We start from the raw sequence: 13139 nt of genomic DNA on the forward strand, positions 1-13139 counted from the left end.
CTTTGTTCTCCTCGAGCTGCCTCTTGGTAAGGCCGAGCTCGTCCTGGGACCCTTTAAGGTCCTGCTTCAGTACAGCGACCTCTGCAGTCAGTGCGGCGGACGCAAGCAGCGAAGCCTGCATATGCATATTGACATACTCATATTAGACTCCTGCGATATTGTTTGATCCTCTGTTCAGCTTTTCTTTGCGAACACCGAACAGAGCATCAGGGGCTACTGTCTATGCGGTAATATTTTTCCTATACTTTAAACACTTACCTCAAAGCCTGTTAGAAGGCTGGCACAGGCTTCAGTCAATCCGCTCTTAGCAGACTGAACCTTCTGGATCACCGCACTCAAAATAGTGCGGTGCTCCTCGTCGATGGAAGCGTTGCGAAGCGCTTCCAGCAGATTGTCCGGCGCCTCTGGATGGACAGAGGTCGCCGGTGCAGGCGTCTTGCCCCTCTTAGAAGGAGGTCGCCTGCCCGATTCCGGAACCACTGGAGGTTCCAGCGCGGTGTCCGGCTGAGGGCCGAGCTCGGAGCCCTCAGGGGCTTTGTCCCCTCTGCTCCCAGAGTTCGGGAGGCCGCCTTGAGGCACCTTCGGGACTGTCTCCCCTCGACCCGGTGCTTCGTGAAATAGCACCTCGGCGTCGTCCGCAGGATGAGGGGAGGTGGCGGTCCGAACTGGATCGCTATCCATATCCGACGAGCCCATGGAGCCGTCTGATGATACATCGATACTGGCTCGTGGCGGCCTGCATAATCATGTTCGGTGTTAGGGAAAGCAGTGTGGCAAAGGAATACTATGACTTACTCTGGTATCCGAATACTTACGACTTCCCCAGGGGCTTGGCCCTGGGCAGCCACTCGTCTTCGCCGTCGGCGGCGGTGGTAGAGTAGTCCGGAAGGAGAGTTCTCCCCTTCTTGGACCCTTCGGCCTCCCCAGTTGGGGCGGCCTTCATTTTCTTTTCTCCCCCCGCTGGGGAAGAAACCTCTCCTTCCTCCTCCTCGTCTTCGTGGGAGGAGTGCGCCTCGGAGTCATCGGACGATGAGTCCGACTCCACCGGGCGCCGGGAACTCTTCCGGGTTCCCGTGGCCTTCTTCTTGGCCTTCTTCTCCGGCACCACATAAGGTGCCGGAACCAACAGTTCTGCCAAGCAGGCATCCGCTGGGTCTTCGGGCAAAGGAGCCGGACAGTTGATATGTTCGGCCGTCCTCTGCCAGTCCTGTCAAAGCCATGGGAGCTTAGATCCCGCATAGAGTCAAACTATGAAAGACAAATATCCTGTAAAAGGTAAAAACAGCTTACTGCATTGGCTTGACGCTGCGCACTGAATCCGCGATCCTCGGTAGCGGATGCGGGAGCCTCGGCGCCTTTGAACAGCACCTTCCAGGCATCTTCGTACGTGGTGTCGAAAAGCCTGCTTAGAGTTCAGTGCTGGGCCGGATTGAACTCCCACAAGCTGAAATCCCATTGTTGGCATAGGAGAATCCGGCGGACGAGCATGACCTGGACTACGTTGACAAGTTTGAGCTTCTTGCTCACCGGGTTTTGGACGCATGTTTGGAGTCCGGTCAGCTCTCCTTTTTTACCCCACGGCAGGCCCTTCTCTTTCCAGGAGGTGAGCCGTGTAGGGATTCCGGATCGGAACTCGGGGGCTGCGACCCATGCAGGGTCGCGCGGCTCGGTGATGTAGAACCACCCTGATTGCCACCCCTTTATGGTCTCCACGAAGGAGCCCTCAAGCCATAGGACGTTGGGCATCTTGCCCACCATGGCGCCTCCGCACTCCGCCTGGCGGCCGCCCACTACCTTCGGCTTGACATTGAAGGTCTTCAGCCATAAGCTGAAGTGGGGTTGGATGCAGAGGAAGGCCTCACACACGACGATGAACGCCGAGATGTTGAGGATGAAGTTCGGGGCCAGATCGTGGAAGTCCAGGCCGTAGTAGAACATGAGCCCCCGGACAAATGGGTGGAGAGAGAAGCCTAGTCCGTGGAGGAAATGGGTGAGGAATACCACCCTCTCATGGGGCCTGCGGGTGGGGGTGAGCTGCCCCTCGTCGGGGAGCTGGTGCGCGATGTCATCAGACAAGTATCCGGCTTTCCTCAGCTTCTTGATACGTCCCTCCGTGACGGAGGAGACCATCCACCTACCTCCCGCTCCATACATGGTTGGGGAAGGTCGAGGTGGGAAGTGCGGACTTGGGTGCTAGAGCTCGAGTGTGCGAAAATGGATGAGCAAAGAAGGAAGAAGGCATGGATGAAAAGGTAAATCCTTATCCCCTTATATGGGCGGACGAAACTAAGCGTCCCCACTAGCCTGGTAAAACTCGCTTATCCCCCAAGCACCGTAATCAATGGCACAGTTGGGTTACCCACACCCGTATTGATGAGAATCCCGTAATAAGGGGACACGATCTCTGCTTTGACAAGACGTGTCGAAAAACTGCCTCGCGTTATGTGCAGGGCTAGTTAAAGGAAACGGTTCGAATAATCACCGGGTCGTGATGTAATGACATGTTGCCAAAATACGTCAGCAAATTGGATTTGTGAAATATTATTCTCTCTACGGTGGTATGTGGAACTTATTTTGTAGGGCCGGACACTATCCTTATATTAAAAATTCTTCCGTGGTGTATTCGGAGGAGGAACCCGCCTTGCAATGCCGAAGACAACACTGCGCGTCGGACTCATCGTCATTGAAAGCCTGGTTCAGGGGCTACTGAGGGAGTCCTGGATTAGGGGGTCTCAGGACAGCCGGACTATATCCATTGGCCAGACTGTTAGACTATGAAGATACAAGTTTGAAGACTTCGTCTCATGTCCGGACGGGACTCTACTTGGCGTGGAAGGCAAGCTAGGCAATACGGATATGGATATTTCCTCCTTTGTAACCGACCTTGTGTAACCCTAGCCCTCTCCGGTGTCTATATAAACCGGAGGGTTTTAGTCCGTAGGACAACAATTACAACATACAATCATACCATAGGCTAGCTTCTAGGGTTTAGCCTCTCTGATCTCGTGGTAGATCTACTCTTGTACTACCCATATCATCAATATTAATCAAGCAAGACGTAGGGTTTTACCTCCATCAAGAGGGCCCGAACCTGGGTAAAACATTGTGTCCCCTGCATCCTGTTACCTGTTGGGAATAAGTCGTGCTGAGCCCGGCGTGCGGTGCGCGTGCGTGCATGCGGTGGTCGCGTCAGACTCGGGCCAGGGCGAGCTTGGGTGCATGTGTGTGTGCCCAAGTGTAGGTGTGCGTGTGTGTGTGGGTCAGCACGTGTGTGCACGTGGCCGTGTGAGTTAGCTGGCGAGGTTTAGGAGGAGTGGACTGCGTCGGGCGCGCAGCATGGCCGCGGTGATCGTGTGCGTGCGCGATCGGAGCGCGCAAGCCGGTGCATGCGGGGCGTGGCGAGTGGCAGGTGGGTGCGTTCGAGCACGGCCCGGCATGTCGGACCTCGCGGGTATAAGATCCACTCCACCCCTGTGTAATCGCTGAGGCAATAAAGTTCGTGCTTGAGAAGAAAAATAGAAAACCCCATACGTGCGGGGGGCGTTCGTGCGCCGGCAAAACTTCTGTGCTCTTCTTCCTCCACTCCGATCGTGTCTCTGGTGATCGCCGTCGAGTGCTCGAGCCCGCTGCGCCAACATTTGGTATCAGAGCGAGGTGAGGGAGCGAGGTGAGGGAGATCGCCGGAGTCGATGGCTCTGGTTCCACATGACGGAGGCAGCGTGGGCGGATCGGTGTCCATGGGGATGCCGGTGCTCGCGCCGGACGGCTACACCATGTGGGTGATCAAGCCACAGGTGATCCTTGATGCACACACGCTGTGGGAGGCAGTGGCGCCGGCGGGCGACACGGCGGTGAACGGCAAAAAGTGCAAGACGGCGAGGGCGCTGCTCCTGTCGGGGCTGCCGGAGGACGTGTTGCTCTCGATGGCGATGAAAGCCACCGCCAGAGAGGTATGGGACTCTCTGAAGGTGCGCTTCGTCGGCGCCGAGCGGGTGCGCGCGGCGAGGAGGGCGACGTTGTGCGGCGAGCTGGATCGGCTCAAGATGGAGGACGGCGAGTCCTTGGACACGTACGCCGGACGGCTTGCGGGCATGGCGGCGCGATTCGAGGGTAAGGGGGAGACGCTGGGCGAGATGGAGCTAGTGAAGAAGCTCCTGGACACCGTGCCGGACCGCCTCTTCCCCGTCGTCGTCGGCATCGAGCAGGTCTGCGCCATGGAGGAGTTGACGTACGACGAGGCGCTCGGGCGGCTGTGCGCATTTGACGAGCGGGTGCGGCGTCGCGGGCAGAGCAGCGGCGAGCGGGCGGACGGGCAGCTTCTGTACATGGCGGCGCAGTGGCGTGCGCGGGAGCGGTGTCAAGGGGGGGCTCGGGACGACGACGCGCGCAGCGTGGCGACGCGGGATGGCGGCAACAGGCGTGGCCGCTGCTACAAGTGCGGCGAACGGGGCCATTTCAAGCGCGATTGCCCGGAGCTGCGCAAGGCGGCGGTGGCAGAGCCGACGCTGCTGGCGGATGTCGGCGACGAGGACAACGGCCTCCTCTAGGCCACGGCTTAGGGGGAGAATGTTGGGAATAAGCCGTGCTGAGCCTGACGTGCGGTGCGCGTGCGTGCGTGCGGTGGCCGCGTCGGACTCGGGCCAGGGTGAGCTTGGGTGCGTGCGTGCGTGCCCAAGTGTAGGTGTGTGTGTGTGTGTGGGTCAGCGCGTGTGTGCGCGTGGCCGCGTGAGTTAGTTGGCGAGGTTTAGGGGGAGTGGACTGCGTCGGGCGCGCAGCATGGCTGCGGCGATCGCGTGCGTGCACGGTCGGAGCGCGCGAGCCGGTGCATGCGGGGTGTGGCGAGTGGCAGGTGGGTGCATTCGAGCGCGGCCCGGCATGTCGGACCTCACGGGTATAAGATCCACTCCACCCCTGTGTAATCGCTGAGACAATCGAGTTCGTGCTCGAGAAGAAAAATAGAAAACCCCGTACGTGCGGGGGGCGTTCGTGCGCCAGCAAAACTTATGTGCTCTTCTTCCTCCACTCCGATCGTGTCTCTGGTGATCGCCGTCGAGTGCTCGAGCCCGCTGCGCCAACATTACCATCCGGCCTAGACGCGCAGTTCGGGACCCCCTACCCGAGATCCGCCGGTTTTGACACCGACACCACCTTTGACTTCAATGTCTTCATACATTTTTAGGGGTCATCTCCGGTAGGAAAACCTAATCAATGAGGGTCTACCTGTGTTATCCTGCAATTCTCACAAACACATTAGTCCCTCAACCAAGTTTGTCATCAATACTCCAAAACCAACTAGGGGTGGCACTAGATGCACTTACAGGGTGCATGACCATAAAAGATATTACTCATATAAATAGAACAACCATTATTCTCTGTTAAATGAATAACCGTCTCTCATCAAACAAGATCCAGATATAATGTTCATGCTCAACGCTGGCACCAAATAACAATTATTCAGGTCTAATACTAATCCCGAAGGTAGATGTAGAGGTAGCGTGCCGACCGCGATTACATCGACTTTGGAACCATTTCCCACGTGCATCGTCACCTCGTCCTTAGCCAATCTTCGCTTAATCCGTAGCCCCTGTTTTGAGTTGCAAATATTAGCAACAGAACCAGTATCAAATACCCAGGTGCTACTACGAGCATTAGTAAGGTACACATCAATAACATGTATATCACATATACCTTTGTTCACCTTGCCATCCTTCTTATCCACCAATTACTTGGGGCAATTCCGTTTCCAGTGACCAGTCTGCTTGCAGTAGAAGCACTCAGTCTCAGGCTTAGGTCCAGACTTGGGTTTCTTCTCCTGAGCAGCAACTTGCTTGCTATTCTTCTTGAAGTTCCCCTTCTTCTTCCCTTTGCCCTTTTTCTTGAAACTGGTGGTCTTATTGACCATCAACACTTGATGCTCCTTCTTGATTTCTACCTCCGCTGCCTTTAGCATTGCGAAGAGCTCGGGAATTGTCTTATCCATCCCTTGCATATTATAGTTCATCACGAAGCTCTTGTAGCTTGCTGGCAATGATTGGAGAATTCTGTCAATGACGCTATCATCTGGAAGATTAACTCCCAGTTGAATCAAGTGATTGCAGTACCCAGACATCTTGAGTATATGCTCACGGACAGAACTATTCTCCTCCTTCTTGCAGCTGTAGAACTTATTGGAGACTTCATATCTCTCAATCCAGGCATTCTTTTGAAATATTAACTTCAACTCCTGGAACATCTCATATGCTCCATGACGTTCAAAACGTCGTTGAAGTCCTGGTTCTAAGCCATAAAGCATGGCACATTGAACTATCGAGTAGTCATAAACACGTGTCTATCAGGCATTCACAATGTCTGCAGTTGCTGGTGCAGGTGGTACACCTAGCGGTGCTTCCAGGACGTAATTCTTCTGAGCAGCAATGAGGATAATCCTCAAGTTACGGACCCAGTCCGTGTAATTGCTACCATCATCTTTCAACTTTGCTTTCTCAAGGAACGCATTAAAATTCAATGGAACAACAGCACAGGCCATCTATCTACAATCAACATAGACAAGCAAGATACTATCAGGTACTAAGTTCATGATAAATTTAAGTTCAATTTAATCATATTACTTAAGAACTCCCACTTAGATAGACATCCCTCTAATCCTCTAAGTGATCACGTGATCCAAATCAACTAAACCATGTCCGATCATCACGTGAGATGGAGTAGTTTCATTGGTGAACATAACTATGTTGATCATATCTACTATATGATTCACGCTCGACCTTTCGGTCTCCATGTTTCGAGGCCATATCTGTATATGCTTGGCTCGTCAAGTATAACCTGAGTATTCCGCGTGTGCAACTGTTTTGCACCCGTTGTATTTGAACATAGAGCCTATCACACCCGATCATCACGTGGTGTCTCAGCACGAAGAACTTTCGCAACGGTGCATACTCAGGGAGAACACTTATACTTTGATAATTTAGTGAGGGATCATCTTATAATGCTACCGTCAATCAAAGCAAGATAAGATGCATAAAAGATAAACATCACATGCAATCAATATAAGTGATATGATATAGCCATCATCATCTTGTGCTTGTGATCTCCATCTCCGAAGCACCGTCATGATCACCATCATCACCGGCGCGACACCTTGATCTCCATCGTAGCATCATTGTCGTCTCGCCAATCTTATGCTTCCACGACTATCGCTACCGTTTAGTGATAAAGTAAAGCATTACAGGGCGATTGTATTGCATACAATAAACCGACAACCATATGGCTCCTGCCAGTTGCCGATAACTCGGTTACAAAACATGATCATCTCATACAATAAAATTTAGCATCATGTCTTGACCATATCACATCACAACATGCCCTGCAAAAACAAGTTAGACGTCCTCTACTTTGTTGTTGCAAATTTTACGTGGCTGCTACGGGCTTAGCAAGAACCATTCTTACCTACGCATCAAAACCACAACGATAGTTTGTCAAGTTGGTGTTGTTTTAACCTTCTCAAGGACCGGGCATAGCCACACTCGGTTCAACTAAAGTTGGAGAAACTGACACCCGCCAGCCACCTGTGTGCAAAGCACGTCGGTAGAACCAGTCTCGCGTACGCGTAATGTCGGTCTGGGCCGCTTCATCCAACAATACCGCCGAACCAAAGTATGACATGCTGGTAAGCAGTATGACTTATATCGCCCACAGCTCACTTGTGTTCTACTCGTGCATATGGTATCTACGCATAAAACCTGGCTCTGATACCACTGTTGGGGAACGTAGTAATTTCAAAAATTTCCTACGCACACGCAAGATCATGGTGATGCATAGCAATGAGAGGGGAGAGTGTTGTCCACGTACCCTCGTAGACCGAAAGCGGAAGCGTTAGCACAACGCGGTTGATGTAGTCGTATGTCTTCACGATCCGACCGATCAAGTACCGAACGTATGACACCTCCGAGTTCAGCACATGTTCATCCCGATGATGTCCCTCGAACTCTGATCCAGCTGAGTGTTGAGGGAGAGTTTCGCTGGCACGATGGCGTGGTAACGATGATGATGTTCTACCGACGCACGGCTTTGCCTAAGCACCGCTATAGTATTATTGAGGTGGACTATAGTGGAGGGGGGCACCGCCAAATGATCAATTGTTGTGTCTATGGGGTGCCCCCTTGCCCCCGTATATAAAGGACCAAGGGGGGGTGCGGCCGGCCTAGAGAAGGGGCGCGCCAGGAAGAGTCCTACTCCTACTGGGAGTAGGACTCCCCCCATTTTCCTTGTTGGACTAGGAGAGAGAGGGGAAAGAGGTGGAGGAGAAGAAGGAAGGGGGGGCGCTGCCCCCCTCTCCTTGTCCTATTCGGACTAGGGGGGAGGGGGCGCGGCCCATGCACTGGCCGCCTCTCCTCTCTTTCCACCAAGGCCCACTAAGGCCCATTAAGTCCCCGGGGGTTTCCGGTAACCTCCCGGTACTCCGGTAAAATCCCGATTTCACCCGGAACACTTTCGATATCCAAACATAGGCTTCCAATATATCAATCTTCATGTCTCAACCATTTCAAGACTCCTCGTCATGTCCGTGATCACATCCGAGACTCTGAAAAACCTTCAGTACATCAAAGCATATAAACTCATAATATAACTGTCATCGAAACGTTAAGCGTGCAGACTCTACGGGTTCGAGAACTATGTAGACATGACCGAGACATGTCTCCGGTCAATAACCAATAGCGGAACCTGGATGTTCATATTGGCTCCCATATATTCAACGAAGATCTTTATCGGTCAGACCGCATAACAACATACGTTGTTCCCTTTGTCATCAGTATGTTACTTGCCCCAGATTCGATCGTCGGTATCTCAATACCTAGTTCAATCTCGTTACCAGCAAGTCTCTTTACTCGTTCCGTAATACATCATCCCGCAACTAACTCATTAGTTGCAATGCTTGCAAGGCTTAAGTGATGGGCATTACCGAGAGGGCCCAGAGATACCTCTCCAACAATCGGAGTGACAAATCCTAATCTCGAAATAAGCCAACCCAACAAGTACCTTCGGAGACACCTGTAGAGAACCTTTATAATCACCCAGTTACGTTGTGACATTTGGTAGCACACAAGGTGTTCCTCCGGTAAACAGGAGTTGCATAATCTCATAGTCATAGGAACATGTATAAGTCATGAAGAAAGCAATAGCAACATACTAAACGATCGAGTGCTAAGCTAACGGAATGGGTCAAGACAATCACATCATTCTCCTAATGGTGTGATCATGATAATCAAATGACAACCCATGTCAATGGTTAGGAAACTTAACCATCTTTGATCAACGAGCTAGTCAAGTAGAGGCATACTAGTGACACTCGGTTTGTCTATGTATTCACACATGTATTATGTTTCCGGTTAATACAATTCTAGCATGAATAATAAACATTTATCATAATATAAGGAAATAAATAATAACTTTCTTATTGTCTCTAGGGCATATTTCCTTCAGATGCCCCCTCCGGCGGAGCTCCGGAAAAGGCCCCAAGATGGGATCTCTTGCGTACAGAAGGTTGCGGCGGTGGAAATAGGGTTTCGTGGTGCTCCTGGATGTTTTCAGGGTATATGAGTATATATAGGAGGAAGAAGTAGGTCGGTTGAGCCACAAGGGGCCCACGAGGGGGGGGCGAGCCCAGGGGGGTAGGCGCGCCCCCCTGCCTCGTGGCCTCCTCGGTTGTTTCTTGACATCCACTCCAAGTTCTCTGGATCATGTTTGTTCCAAAAATCATGTTCCCGAAGGTTTCATTCCATTTGGACTCCGTTCGATATTCCTTTTCTGCGAAACACTAAAATAGGCAAAAACAGCAATTTGCACTGGGCCTTGGGTTAATAGGTTAGTCCCAACAATAATATAAAAGTGTATAATAAAGCCCATTAAACATCCAAAACAGAATATATAATAGCATGGAACAATCAAAAATTATAGATACGTTGGAGACGTATCAGCTTGCACCATTCCATAAATGGATCGCTGGAGCTTGCACACTTTGTTAGCACCTTTTGGATCGACAAAACCTTCTGGTTGCATCATATACAACTCTTCTTTAAGATATCCATTAAGGAATGCAGTTTTGACATCCATTTGCCAAATTTCATAATCATAAAATGCAGCAATTGCTAACATGATTCGGACGGACTTAAGCGTCGCTATGGGTGAGAAGGTCTCATCCTAGTCAACTCCTTGAACTTGTCGAAAACCTTTCGCAACAAGTCGAGCTTTGTAGACAGTAACATTACCGTCAGCGTCAGTCTTCTTCTTGAAGACCCATTTATTCTCTATGGCTTGCCGATCATCGGGCAAGTCAACCAAAGTCCACACTTTGTTCTCATACATGGATCCCATCTCAGATTTCATGGCCTCAAGCCATTCTGCAGAATCTGGGCTCATCATCGCTTCCTCATAGTTCGTAGGTTCATCATGGTCAAGTAACATGACCTCCAGAACAGGATTACCGTACCACTCTGGTGCGGATCTTACTTTGGTTGACCTACGAGGTTCGGTAGTAACTTGATCAGAAGTTTCATGATCATCATCATTGGCTTCCTCACTTACTGCTGTAGGAATCACTGGAACTGATTTCTGTGATGAACTACTTTCCAATAAGGGAGTAGGTACAGTTACCTCATCAAGTTATACTTTCCTCCCACTCACTTCTTTCGAGAGAAACTCCTTCTCTAGAAAGGATCCATTCTTAGCAACGAATGTCTTGCCTTCGGATATGTGATAGAAGGTGTACCCAACAGTCTCCTTTGGGTATCCTATGAAGACACATTTCTCCGATTGGGTTCGAGCTTATTAGGTTGAAGCTTTTTCACATAAGCATCGCAGCCCCAAACTTTAAGAAATGACAACTTGGGTTTCTTGCCAAACCACGGTTCATTAGGTGTCGTCTCAATGGATTTCGATGGTGCCCTATTTAACATGAATGCAGTCGTCTCTAAAGCATAACCCCAAAACAATAGCGGTAAATCAGTAAGAGACATCATAGATCGCACCATATCTAATAAAGTGCGGTTACAACGTTCAGAGACACCATTACGCTGTGGCGTTCCAGGTGGCGTGAGTTGCGAAACTATTCTGCATCATTTCAAATGAAGACCAAACTCATAACTCAAATATTCACCTCCACGATCAAATCGTAGAAACTTAATTTTCTTGTTACGATGATTTTCCACTTCACTCTGAAATTCTTTGAACTTTTCAAATGTTTCAGACTTATGTTTCATCAAGTAGATATACCCATATCTTCTCAAATCATCAGTGAAGGTCAGAAAATAATGATACCCGCCACGAGCATCAACACTCATCGGACCGCATACATCAGTATGTATTATTTCCAATAAGGCTATTGCTCGATCCATTGTTCTGGAGTACGGAGCCTTAGTCATCTTTCGCATGAGGCATGGTTTGCAAGCATCAAGTGATTCATAATCAAGTGATTCCAAAAGTCCATCAGCATGGAGTTTCTTCATGCGCTTTACACCCATGTGACCTAAACGGCAGTGCCACAAATAAGTTGCACTATCATAATTAAACTTATATCTTTTGGCTTCAATACTATGAATATGTGTATCACTATTATTGAGATTTAGTAAAAAAATAGACCACTCATCAAGGGTGCATGACCATAAAAGATATTACTCATATAAATAGAACAACCATTATTCTCTGATTTAAATGAATAATCGTCTCACATCAAACAAGATCCAGATATAATGTTCATGCTTAACGCTGGCACCAAATAACAATTATTCGGGTCTAATACTAATCCCGAAGGTAGATGTAGAGGTAGCGTGCCGACGGCGATCACATTGACTTTGGAACCATTTCTCACGCGCATCGTCACCTCGTCCTTAGCCAATCTTCGCTTAATTCGTAGCCCCTGTTTCGAGTTGCAAATATTAGCAACAGAACCACTATCAAATACCTAGGTTCTACTGCGAGCATTAGTAAGGTACACATCAATAACTGTTGGGGAACGTTGCAGAAAACAAAAATTTTCCTACTCGTTTCACCAAGATCCATCTAGGAGTTCATCTAGCAACGAGTCATCGGATGCATCTACATACCTTTGTAGATCACGCGCGGAAGCGTTCAAAGAACGGGGATGAGGAAGGCGTACTCGACGTGATCCAAATCACCGATGACCAAGCGCCGAACGGACGGCACCTCCGCGTTCAACACACGTACGGGACGGGAGACGTCTCCTCCTTCTTGATCCAGCAAGGAGGAAGGAGAGGTTGATCAAGATCCAGCAGCACGACGGCGTGGTGGTGGATGCAGGGCATCACAGTAGCAGGGCTTCGCCTATACTACGAGGGAGAGATGTAACGGGGGGAGAGGGAGGCGCCAGGGGCTGGTGTATCAAGTCCCTCCTCTCCACCACTATATATAGGAGGGCCAAGGGGGGTGGTGCGCAGCCTAGGAGATCCAATCTCCTAGGTGCGGCGGCCAAGGGGAGGTTTCCCTCCCCCCCAAGGCACCTAGGGGTGCCTTCCACTAGGTGGACTCCTCCCCCATGGAAACCCTAGGCGCATGGGCCTAGTGGGGCTGGTGCCCTTGGCCCATCTAGGCCAAGGCGCACCCCCTAAAGCCCATGTGGCCCCCCGGGACAGGTGGCCCCACCCGGTGGGCCCCCGGGACCCCTCCGGTGGTCCCGGTACAATACCGATAACCCCGAAACTTGTCCCGATGGCCGAAACAGCACTTCCTATATATAATTCTTTACCTCCGGACCATTCTGGAACTCCTCGTGACGTTCGGGATCTCATCCGGGACTCCGAACAACATTCGGGTTACTGCATATACATATCTTCACAACCCTAGCGTCACCGAACCTTAAGTGTGTAGACCCTACGGGTTCGGGAGACAAGCAGACATGACCGAGACGACTCTCCGGTCAATAACCAACAGCGGGATCTGGATACCCATGTTGGCTCCCACATGCTCCACAATGATCTCATCGTATGTACCACGATGTCGAGGATTCAATCAACCCCGTATGCAATTCCCTTTGTCAATCGATATGTTACTTGCCCGAGATTCGATCATCGGTATCCCAATACCTCGTTCAATCTTGTTACCGGCAATTCACTTTACTCGTACCTTAA

Source organism: Triticum urartu, chromosome 2A (genome assembly GCF_056163025.1).
Source record: "Triticum urartu cultivar PI428250 chromosome 2A, HENAU_Tu73, whole genome shotgun sequence".
NCBI lineage: Eukaryota > Viridiplantae > Streptophyta > Magnoliopsida > Poales > Poaceae > Triticum > Triticum urartu.